Here is a 10,997-nt window from a genome sequence, read left to right as displayed (position 1 = left end):
GACAGTGCAATAGTATTAAATATATTTCCAGCACCTCCCAGAACTGCCTGTTTTTCTGCAGTCCCTAATGGGTTAAAATCGCTAGCAACCCCAATTTTTAAAGTTTTTCCCCACCCTCTCTAAAGGCCTAAAAGCAGTAAAACAGCCTACCAGCAATGTTTCTCGAAAATATGTGCAACCGTCAGAAATGCAATAGGTCAATGCGAACATACATCGGAAAGATCTCACCTCTGCGCAAACTCCAATGTCAAAGCCACTTCAGGTGGATACTCTATGTTAAGAACGAAGTATAAGAGGAACATGACTTTGAAAGCTGCAGCCCGCTGAGTAGTCAATATCGCAACACCATCCACACAGACAGTAAACATTTCTGCCTCAAAGAGACCTGGTCCTAGAAAAAAGAGAATAAAGGAACATCAGTACACCAAGAGATGGTCAATGATTCCAAAATCTAACCTTTCATACATATTATGGGCGTCACTGGCACGTCTCCCAAGTCATCATCATGGGCGGTCTCCTGCAAAATGAGCAAAGCAAGACAGAGGGAAGGCATTCAAAAACTGGTATCTTGCTGCATGAAATACAAATGAGATTGTGGCAACTCCTGTTCGAATGTACACGATCATACTCTATGCAAAGCAATTGCATTTTTACGCTTTCAAAATCTTGTTCAGCCATGGACGAGATATGCAGCATATTTGGAGATAGCAGCAGATGACATGGCTGCACCTGTGAAGCACCCAAATAACTAAGATACATGTCATGGATGAGACCGATGTTTAGGTGAATCTATCAAGGTTCTGGGTTCAAATATGCACCGGGACGAATTCATATTCAAATCGTAGTTTGTGTGGAAGGTGCACAGCTTTCATGTGTAGCTGTGTGGTTGTGCTTGCGTGGATACTAAAGAGTAATTACTTTTATTACAGGCCATCCATCATGTTATAAAGATGACAAGATAAACCACATGCAAAAGCCAATACACTTGTGAAGACTGCCTTTTGTTATCAGCTTCACAATTACATTAAGACATAAAATCAGGCAGAGAACAATGTCTTTAAACCATACAGAAACGTTTAATCGTTGCAGTCAAATATATTTGTTTCTAAGGTGGACTAAAGAGATATTTTTATAAGAAATTTATCACGACCAAAATTTGGGGGACACCTAAGCTGTGCCCTAAAGGGTATTGTGCAACTGCGTTAACGGCTCCCGTCTGCAGACCCTCATTCGCATACATCACGTGCACTTTTCTACTCACTTCATAATCCCTTAATTTGTGCCGCTATATCATCTCGCACAAACTTATTAGCATACAAGCTACCAGATTTCGCGAGACTACCAGATATGAAGTGCCACTTTAACCAAACCATACGAATGTGCCTCTGGAGCAGTGTCTCAATAGGGGATCCAAGGGGCCCTAAGAGTACGATTTCCATTTCGACCTCCCATCTCAATGAAGTCAGATGAGCTGGCTGGTCCTGCCAACTCTGCCGTTTCATACATTATCGCAACACCACACAATCCACCGGCCAATCAGTGCCCTGCCAGAGGCATGCTCGTGATTTTTCCCTGACAACGCCAACGCTGAATATTCTGTAGGACGAGGCCTTAAACCATTTTGCGTGAATTGTTTTGAACACTTTATACGTCAGTGCCATACTACTGTATTTTTCTTGACACCTACTCCCAGAGTCTCTCTCAAAGCACTCTACCTTGAATGAACAAAATGTGCAAAGCTCAAAAAGACTGAAAAAAATTATGACAGCAGATTTTAAATATCACCGCCCTAACTATATTGTAACATTTTGCCAGTAAAATAATGCAGGTATAGAGAGTGGAATTTTTTATACATACATGCAATGTACACCTGAATTCTGCATGCACAAGCACTTCTCTGCCAGATGGCAGCAGAAGAGAAAATTTTAAGCTTGCCTCAACAGTCTTGTAGATGAGCTCTTCATCCTCGTCAAACAGGGCAAGGAGGAGAACAGGTGTACCTTCATGTTCTGGTGTCACACTCTTGAGACGGTTCTTGGCTTGTTCAATTTCTTCGAGAATTTCTTCACCTTTGGCCTCTTCATCTGACTATAAGCATAACGATATACACGAAGCCCAATGCTTTCCATGCTGGCATCAATTCTTTGGCAAACCTCAGTACCAAGTAGCTCCTTGGAATGCTCAAGAAGGAAGTCTTCAGTAAACAAAAATGGCCAGTTTTTTTTTTACCTCTGTCACACTCCCCGACTGATTAATGGTCAGTCTTTGTGATGCATACGTCTCAATCATTAAACGAGTGACGAGCTGCTTGTTGGGATGCACTTTAGCATACTCAGAAAGGAGCTGCTGCTGCTTTTCCCGCTGTGTCAACAAACTTTCTCCACTGGGTAACTCCGGCTGCCATGCTATGCAACCATAGGAGTCACGGGTAGATCGTGGACGTGGCTGGAATGAGTCTGGGTCATCAACAATTTCTGCAGGCAGCACATGTGCAATTGGTCTCTTCTTGTTGTTGATGCAGTTTTCGAGCTTCCACATCAATGTCTCAACTCCCGTACGAACAACCGTACCCTGTAGCAAATCCTGAAATGGTGAGGGGTACATTGACACAACTTTTGATGCAATTATTCTCAGGTTCCGTCTGCCAGGCGCTGAATGCTTATCCAGGATGAGAGAACTCAGCATTCCCACCATCTGGTTCAGATCAGCTTTTGTAGGCCTTTCTTGTGATTTGCATGCTTGAAGTAAAGTTGACGGAAACATTTCCTAAGGGATGCAAAATTTCTCAGCCCATTCATCTAGCTGTGAGTTGGCATCTGAAGTCACCTTAGCACAACTGCCACTCTGCCCAGGTGAGAAAGGAGCAGCACTGATGGTCTGAAACTTTTCAAGTAGGATGCGCCTTTGTACAGGGGATAAGAAGTCTAAGTCTGACTCTTGTAGATATCTGAAGTATTCTGCACATTTTACTCCTAACTCCTCCAGTTTCTGACCAATGGTTGTGAAGTCCTCCTCGCTGAGTGCTGGAAGCCACTCCTGAACAAATGACATGAAGTCCTCTGGGCTGAAAAAAATTTAGCAATTATCTAAAACTGCATGCTTCAGTGCCATGACTGTGACTTTTGGATGGCCAACATCATATGACTCAAGTGGATAGTAATCATGAAGGTCTTGAACGGAAATGCACTTCAGTGTCCCAGATTCTGGACCCGGCAAGAAATATGTCATCATCATAGGTTCCAAAACAGAGCAAGTGACACGAACAAGAAAACAGATTTTGTTGTCTAGCAATAAAATGAAAATGATCCGGCCAAACACCAGCCTGCTTTCCTCACGAACCAAAATCACGACCATGTCTTTGCTGTACTTGATGCCCCTGTATTCAGCTTGGTATGTGCAATACAATTCTCTTCCTAGTAGTCCACAAGTCTTGATGGCTTCCTGAACTTCGACACTGAACAAACTGGGGCAAAAAAGAAATGTGGAGTCGATCACTCAGTCTCTTTCAAAGCGGCAGGTACTTTCCCTGTACGCCTGAAGAAGCTGGTGTTTTTCAGCAAGTGTTAGCGTGATGTTCTTGAAGTTCTGGGCACTTCTTATGTACTTGCGAAAACAGCCATGCTTACTTTCACAACGCATAGTCCATAACCTAATAAGCAGTCCAAACTGAGTAATGAGATAGGGGTAGTGAATCATGTAATGGTGCTTCGGTTTCAGAGGTGTACCAGGGAAGAGCTCAGTTCTTCGGTCAATGTAATCTTCTATCAAATCTTTCAGCCTCATTACCATGGCCATATTTATTGCTGGAGCGCACGCCAACTGAACAAGTTCACTTAGCATCAATACTAACTCCCATACACGGTCATTTCTGCACACGTTGTCATGAAGAAAGCAGGGTAAAAACCGAAGCATATTCCAGTTCTGGATTGCGTGTCCACTCAGCTTTTTAAATGTTTTAGAAACCTCTGCTGGCTGGTCGTTCGCGTCTACTCCTTTGAACTTGAATAAAAGAATCCTTTTATTCAGTTCTTCAACAGATAACCATTACTGCTTGGTGATGAAGTATTGCAGCATCAACGCAAGATCGTACGATACCACACCTTCAAACAGGTCATGTGCTAAACATGGAGGGAGCACAGGAGCACAAACGTGAAAGTATTTTAGGCCATTAAACAAAGCATCAAATTTAATGCCTTTGCATGAAAGAAGGGTACAGTCATTCTGGAGTTTCTTCACTGCCTCTTTGTAGTTCACTCCATTTCTTAGCTCATTGGTGTCAGAAATGTTTTTCTCAAACATATTTTCGCGCTTTACTAAACAAAACCTGCACATGTATTCAGCTGTGCTGAAATTTTCCATGAATCCACCAATACTGTGGCTGCCTAGGTTGTCGCCCAGAATTGCCACCACAGTGCCATATGTGGGAACGCTGTCCACCAACGTGCAGCCAGCTTCAAGCTTTTTGATGTCACTAATCAATGTAGCAAACACCTTCTCCTGCCCGAAGGACAAAATGTCACTTTCTTTACAAAGCAGCACTAACTGAACTGCACAGATACGACTTCTGTTCCAAGAACGCAGGTTTCCAAGCAGCAGATATACAGCTAGAATTTTGTGCTTCTTCTTTGCTGAACCTAAAGGATTTACCACTTCAAAAGCATCTTGAAAAAGAATGAAACGCAAAGCAGTGTGGTGATCCTGAAACAGCGGTATTGACTGAAAGACCTTCCCATCAGTGAAATCCTTAAGTACACCTGGTTCATGAACTTCCAGATTCATACACTGATCTTGAACTGAGGTATCTCTTAGCAACGATTTTATCATTTCAATTATTGGGACATAATGAAAATGAGCATCCTGATTGTTTTTTCCAAGACGCACAGCTACTGGCTGCACATAATTGAATTTGCTTTGAAAATACTCCCTGCGAGAGTAAGTGCTCCGAAAAGCTCCACTGTTGCTGTGCAGGCCAACAATAACATCACTTTCAAGCATACTTTTGACAGCGAGCTCAATGAACTCTCTATTCAAGCCTGCATCTCTCATCTTTCTCCTTAAAGCATCAGCCATGTTGTCAAGATTGTTGCTTTGGAGGTAAGAAATTGCCTCAGAAATGACTTGAACTGTTCTTGAGGGCACTAAGCTCTCTGAAAGGAGACGCAGATAGAAATGTCCAAAAGCATCTGTAATATCAGTACATAGAAAATCTTGGTGCATGGCACCTTCAGTCACCTCTTCTTTGCTTCCATCAACCTCTGAGTGGCAGTCCTCACTCCGCTGTTCCTCAGGTGAACATGTCTCCAAGCCAGCACTGTGAGTCTCCGTTTCAAGATTAGTTTGTGCTTCCATGTGCCTTTCTGCAGAGATGCCCTCTAAATAAGACTCGCATACACCTGGTTGAAAAGCGTGCCTGTGACATCGTGAAATGTGGGAGGAAAATGTGGACTTGTTTGCAAACATTCGTGAACAAGCAACAAAGGGGCATGAAACATTCTTCCCTTCAGTGATGTGCCTTTTCAGGTGACTCAATAAGGACTTGACATCTCGGCATGTCTGTATGCATGTATCGATGGTGCAGGTCAGTGACACGCTCCTGCAAGTTACTACAGCCGCCGGAATACCAACACGCTTGTGAGATCTGAATATATGGCTGTTCAAGGAGCTAACTTTCCTAAACGCTCTGCAGCAGTCAGAGAAAGGACAGCGAATTTGAAGGCTGCTTTCATTTTTGTGCAGAGATGCATGCTTCAAGAACTGAGGCAAAGCTTTGGCAACTGCTTGGCATATGCTGCACTTGTATGCCATTCTGCATGTTACGGGGCACTTGAGTGGACTTGACCTCTGCAACAGCAATGAATTTAAAATTCCACAGAAATTAGCATCGAATTTTGCGTCATCGGAAATGTTCCAAATCATAACTCATACAGAGCGCTGTACTTACATTTTATTACACATCTTCGGCTGCAGCTAGCACATGGTGGCAGCTTGACAAAAAAACAAAGCTACCTAAACAACTCGATAGGTTTACTGGAATGCTTTTATATCTACAATCTGCAACTTATTTACAAACATGTGCAGAAAGTGAGACACTGAAGGTACAATTCCCATTAAAATTTACTATCTGCAATGGTCAAAAAGGGAATTACACACTTGCACTGTGTGCTACTAAAAGTGAGTGGGAAAGATATTTCGGAGCTAGCACTTCAGCTTCATTAACTTCGTAGTCAAATGTGGCCGTTGAGAGCAAAAGTGCTTCGAATCCCGACTCCTTTTATGTATTATCTGAAGATGCAAACAAGCTTAGCAGGCATCTTAGAAAAGCTAGGGATGAAATGTTTAAAACAACTCACCTGGATTGTGAAGTCATCACCTTGAGTTTCTGTTAGCCGGGAGTCACACACGGTTATGCTCGACTGGTTCCGAACCAAAAACGAATTTCTGTTGTGGCCACTAAGTCAGCATGAGTGGTAACCCTGGATAAAGTTCGAACTGCAGGAAAGAAGCGAGGATCAACATAGAACCGACGCATCTAAAAATTATTTAACTAATTAAAAATTAGTTTTGCCCCGTTTTATTGCATGTGATGGCAGCGACACACAGTCCTTAAAGCGAAGGACCTACTGGAGAAAGAGTTACTACTGCAGAAAAATAAATTTAAAAAAAGCAAGCTGGTTCGATATGCCCAGTTGCCTTGTACTACACTTGGTTCTGGAACAACTGAATGCTCTCAATTACTAGACTGGGATGTTTCGTGCACGCTAAATGGTCAGATGACCCAACAATTACTGTTACACACAATACTAAAAGCTAACTCACCACACAACCTCTTTTAAAGACTGAATGCTGAGGGCATGCGCTCATAGCTAAGTTAAAATATGGTTCCACATGCGGAATGCACCGATTGCGCGATCTCAAAGGGAAAACGCGCCGCAGGGCTCACTGAAGGAATATATACTGTACTCGCAGACGGAACTAACCTCCGCGCACTTCTAAAACACACAATAAATATGACCTACTCATGGTGGAAACTTTCCTGACACCGCATTTAAAGAACGGTAACTGTTGCAGGCCGCCTCAATAAGCGTTCACTATCCATGTTTGCTACCTAAAACTCGGAAGAATACCTAACTTTGGTTTGATTTAACGTCCCAAAGAGAGATCAGCAATGAGGTGCACCGTAGAGACGCCTCCGGAAATTGCTACCACCTAGGGTTCTTAAAGTGCACTTGACGTGCTTGCCGAGACGAAGACAGAACACATTGGCGGAGCTATGTGACAAATTGAAAACGGCCATCGATAGTCTGGATATAATCTCGTGGGGACTTCCGGGCGACGAACGAAATTTTCTGCGGCTGCCGATCCGAGCGAATAGGAAAACAACACATGCAACGTGTTTCGCCTGACAGCACCACTCGTCGCTGGCCGCCGCCTTCGCTTTCGCATGCATGGATCTAAGCTTTCATTATGAAACTACCTACGTTCTCGTTCCGTCCTTTGCATTCCACCAGCTACCCTTCAAAGCCCTTCATTCAGCGAGTACAGGCGACGTTACAGTTACACTAAAGGCGCAGATATACTCCGACAAGGCGCGCGCGCGCGCGGCTTAGCAACGTCACGTTGGCCAAAGCGCGAAACTACACTGCGGTGGAACTCGACCGGCAGCGCGTTCAGCAGCTTTCGGCGCGCTTCAACGGCTCCCGGCACGGGATGGGCCGGTCTCTATTTCGCGCCGAGCGCGTAGGCCCCGCCAGAGCGGGGTCATCCGCCCCCCCCCCCCCCCCCCCCCCGGCGGCTGCAGCTCGCGCTGCTCCGCCAACTCACAAGAAGGGGCCATCGACCTCCGGGCTGGTGGCCTCAAGGGCCTCGTCCCTCGAAACGAGGCCTTCCCGTCAAAACAACCGCTCGCAAGAGCGCGTGTCCAGCGCCTCGCAAGTGGCGATGGACACAACAACCTGCCAAACAGCGCCGCAAGCGCCAAAGGAGCCGCGAGAATCTCGCGATCGCTCCAAAAAAGAAAAAGCCCGCATCACAGGGCCCGACAAGGGCTCTGTAGCTTAAGTTAGTCTCCTTTACACACACCACAAAAACACTTTCAACATGAATACACAAATAATACAATGGAACGTCAGAGGACTCCTACACAACCTCGTTGACGTCAAAGAAATCCTACACAGGTTTAATCCTAAGGTGCTGTGTGTTCAAGAGACACACCTTAAACCTACACAATTAAACTTTCTCCGGCAATACGCCATTTTTCGTAAAGACCGCGATGACACAGTCGTGTCTTCCGGTGGTGTGGCTATTGTAGTCGATAGAGGTATTGCCTGCCGGGAATCAAAACTTCGTACGCCCCTAGAGGCAGTTGCTGTCCGAGGGGTGTTGTTTGACAAGCTGATCACTATCAGCTCTATATACATCCCTCCCAATTATCAGCTACATAAAACTGAATTTCAAAACTACATAAATGAACTTTCGGAGCCATACATAGTTCTCGGAGATTTCAATGCACATAACACCTTGTGGGGAGACTCGCGTTGTGATGGAAGAGGTCGCCTAATTGAAAACTTCCTTTTTTCCTCGGGAGCATGTTTACTTAATAAAGAAGAGCCAACGTACTACAGCGTGGCGCATAATTCATACTCCTCCATAGATTTGAGTATCGTGTCGAGTAAACTAATTCCGTACCTGCAGTGGCACGTTTTGAAGAACCCCTTTGGGAGCGACCACTTTCCAATTATACTAAGCTTAATAAAACAAGATGGTTGCTCGCCACATGTTCCCCGATAGAAGGTTAACTCTGCTAACTGGCAACTTTTTAAAGAAATAACATATTTAGGCCGGGATGACATTGCCTCTCTTACCATAGACGATGCTGTGGCGTATATAACAGGTTTTATCACTGACGCTGCAGAAAGGTGCATACAACAAACTAATGGACTAGCTAATAAGCGTCGCCTGCCTTGGTGGAACGAGGAACGCCAAAAAACACGTAAAAAGGCAAAACAAGGCCTGGGGATTGTTTCGCAACTCCCCAACAGGCGATAACTTGATTAATTTTAAACAAGCAAAATCGCAGGGCAGGAGAACGCGCAGACGTGCTAAAAGAGAGAGCTGGGAAAAGTACATCTCCAGCATAAACTCGTATGCAGATGAAACGAAAGTCTGGAATAGGGTAAATAAATGAATAGGTCGGGAGTCACATCCCCTACCCTTAGTAAATAGCCAAGGTGATAGCCTGGAAGACCAGGCGGATAGTCTAGGCAAACACTTCGAATATGTATCGAGTGAATCGCACTATACACAATCTTTCCTGAAGTTCAAAGAACGCGAAGAGCGGCAGCCCCTTAATCGCAAAGGTTCATCAAATGAGGCTTACAACCGACCATTCAGCTTAGCCGAACTTAAAGCATCTCTGGCTTGTTGCAACAACTCAGCGCCAGGTGGCGACCGTATCATCTACGAAATGATTAGGTACTTACACCCCGAAACACTGACAACACTCCTCTCTCTCTTTAATGCCATGTGGGCGGCTGGATATATTCCTTCCTTGTGGAAAGAAGCCATAGCCATCCCGATTCTTAAACAAGGCAAGGACCCGTCCTTAGCTAGCAGCTACAGGCCAATAGCGCTAACAAGCTGCCTGTGCAAGTTGTACGAAAAAATGATAAACTGGCGCCTAATCTGTTTCCTAGAAAATGACAAAATACTAGACCCCTTCCAGTGTGGCTTCCAAGAAGGTAGGTCAACAATAGACCACCTTGTTCGCGTCGAGGCAAACATCAGAGATGCGTTTATACATAAACAGTTTTTACTTTCGGTCTTTCTAGATCTAGAGAAAGCGTACGACACGACATGGCGCTTCGGGATTCTGCGAGTACTTTCCGCGATGGGGGTCCGTGGAAATATGTTAAACACAGTCGAAAGCTAGTTGTCTAACCGCACGTTTCCCGTAAGAGTGGGCAATGTTTGATCTAGAACATTCACCCAGGAGGCTGGCGTGCGACAAGGGGGTGTGCTTAGTTGCACACTCTTTATTGTAAAAATGAACTCGCTGTATACAGTTATTCCACGCAGCATGTTTTATTCTGTGTATGTCGATGATGTACAGATAGGTTTCAAATCATGCAACATTGCTATCTGCGAACGACAGGTACAGCTTGGATTAAACAAACTGTCTAAATGGGCTGATGTAAATGGATTTAAAATAAATGCAAAGAAAACTACGTGCCTACTTTTCTCAAACAAAAGAGGCATGACAGCAGTGCCAAATCTCACGATTAATCAAGAGGAACTATCCGTGAGCAGTGAACATAAATTCCTGGGAATAATTCTAGACTCAAAGCTTACCTTTATCCCCCATCTTAAATATTTGAAGGCAAGGTGTCTGAAGACGATGAACCTTTTAAAAATTTTGTCGCGCGCAACATGGGGCAGTGACCGAAAATGCCTACTGAACTTGTACAACAGTCTTGTCCGCTCACGCCTTGATTACGGAGCTATAATTTATAATTCCGCAACGCCAAGTGCATTAAAAATTCTAGACCCCGTTCACCATCTGGGCATCCGCCTCGCGACCGGTGCTTTCCGAACAAGTCCGATCCACAGCCTCTACGTAGAGTCGAATCAGTGGTCACTTCATCTGCAGCGTTCATATAATAGTTTTACATATTTTCTTAGAGTACATGCGAACATTGAACATCCCTCTTATTCAACCATAAACGACATGACCACTGCCACACTCTTCCAAAATCGACCGGCATCGACAAAACCGTTCTCTTTGCGTGTGCGGAATCTTGGTGAGGAAATGGGTGTTCCGTTGCTTGAACACTGTCTTATGGCTCCAGCGAAACTGTTACCGCCGTGGCAGTGGCAGCTAATAGAGTGTGACACATCATTCGTGGAGGTCACTAAGCGTGCACCAGAGGCACATATCAAAATGCATTTCCTTGAACTCCAGTCCAAGTACACATGCACAGAGTTTTATACAGACGCTTCTA

The 10,997-nt window shown here is 44.6% G+C and overlaps 1 pseudogene; it reads right to left on the bottom strand.

Annotated features, from left to right (window-relative positions):
* Positions 1-224: 224 nt before the first annotated feature.
* On the bottom strand, positions 225-2,129 carry LOC125943632 (uncharacterized; annotated as a pseudogene).
* Positions 2,130-10,997: the final 8,868 nt, after the last annotated feature.

The sequence above is a fragment of the Dermacentor silvarum genome, chromosome 2 (genome assembly GCF_013339745.2).
Source record: "Dermacentor silvarum isolate Dsil-2018 chromosome 2, BIME_Dsil_1.4, whole genome shotgun sequence".
NCBI classification, from domain to species: Eukaryota; Metazoa; Arthropoda; class Arachnida; order Ixodida; family Ixodidae; genus Dermacentor; species Dermacentor silvarum.
This window is presented reverse-complemented; position numbering and strand designations above follow the sequence as displayed.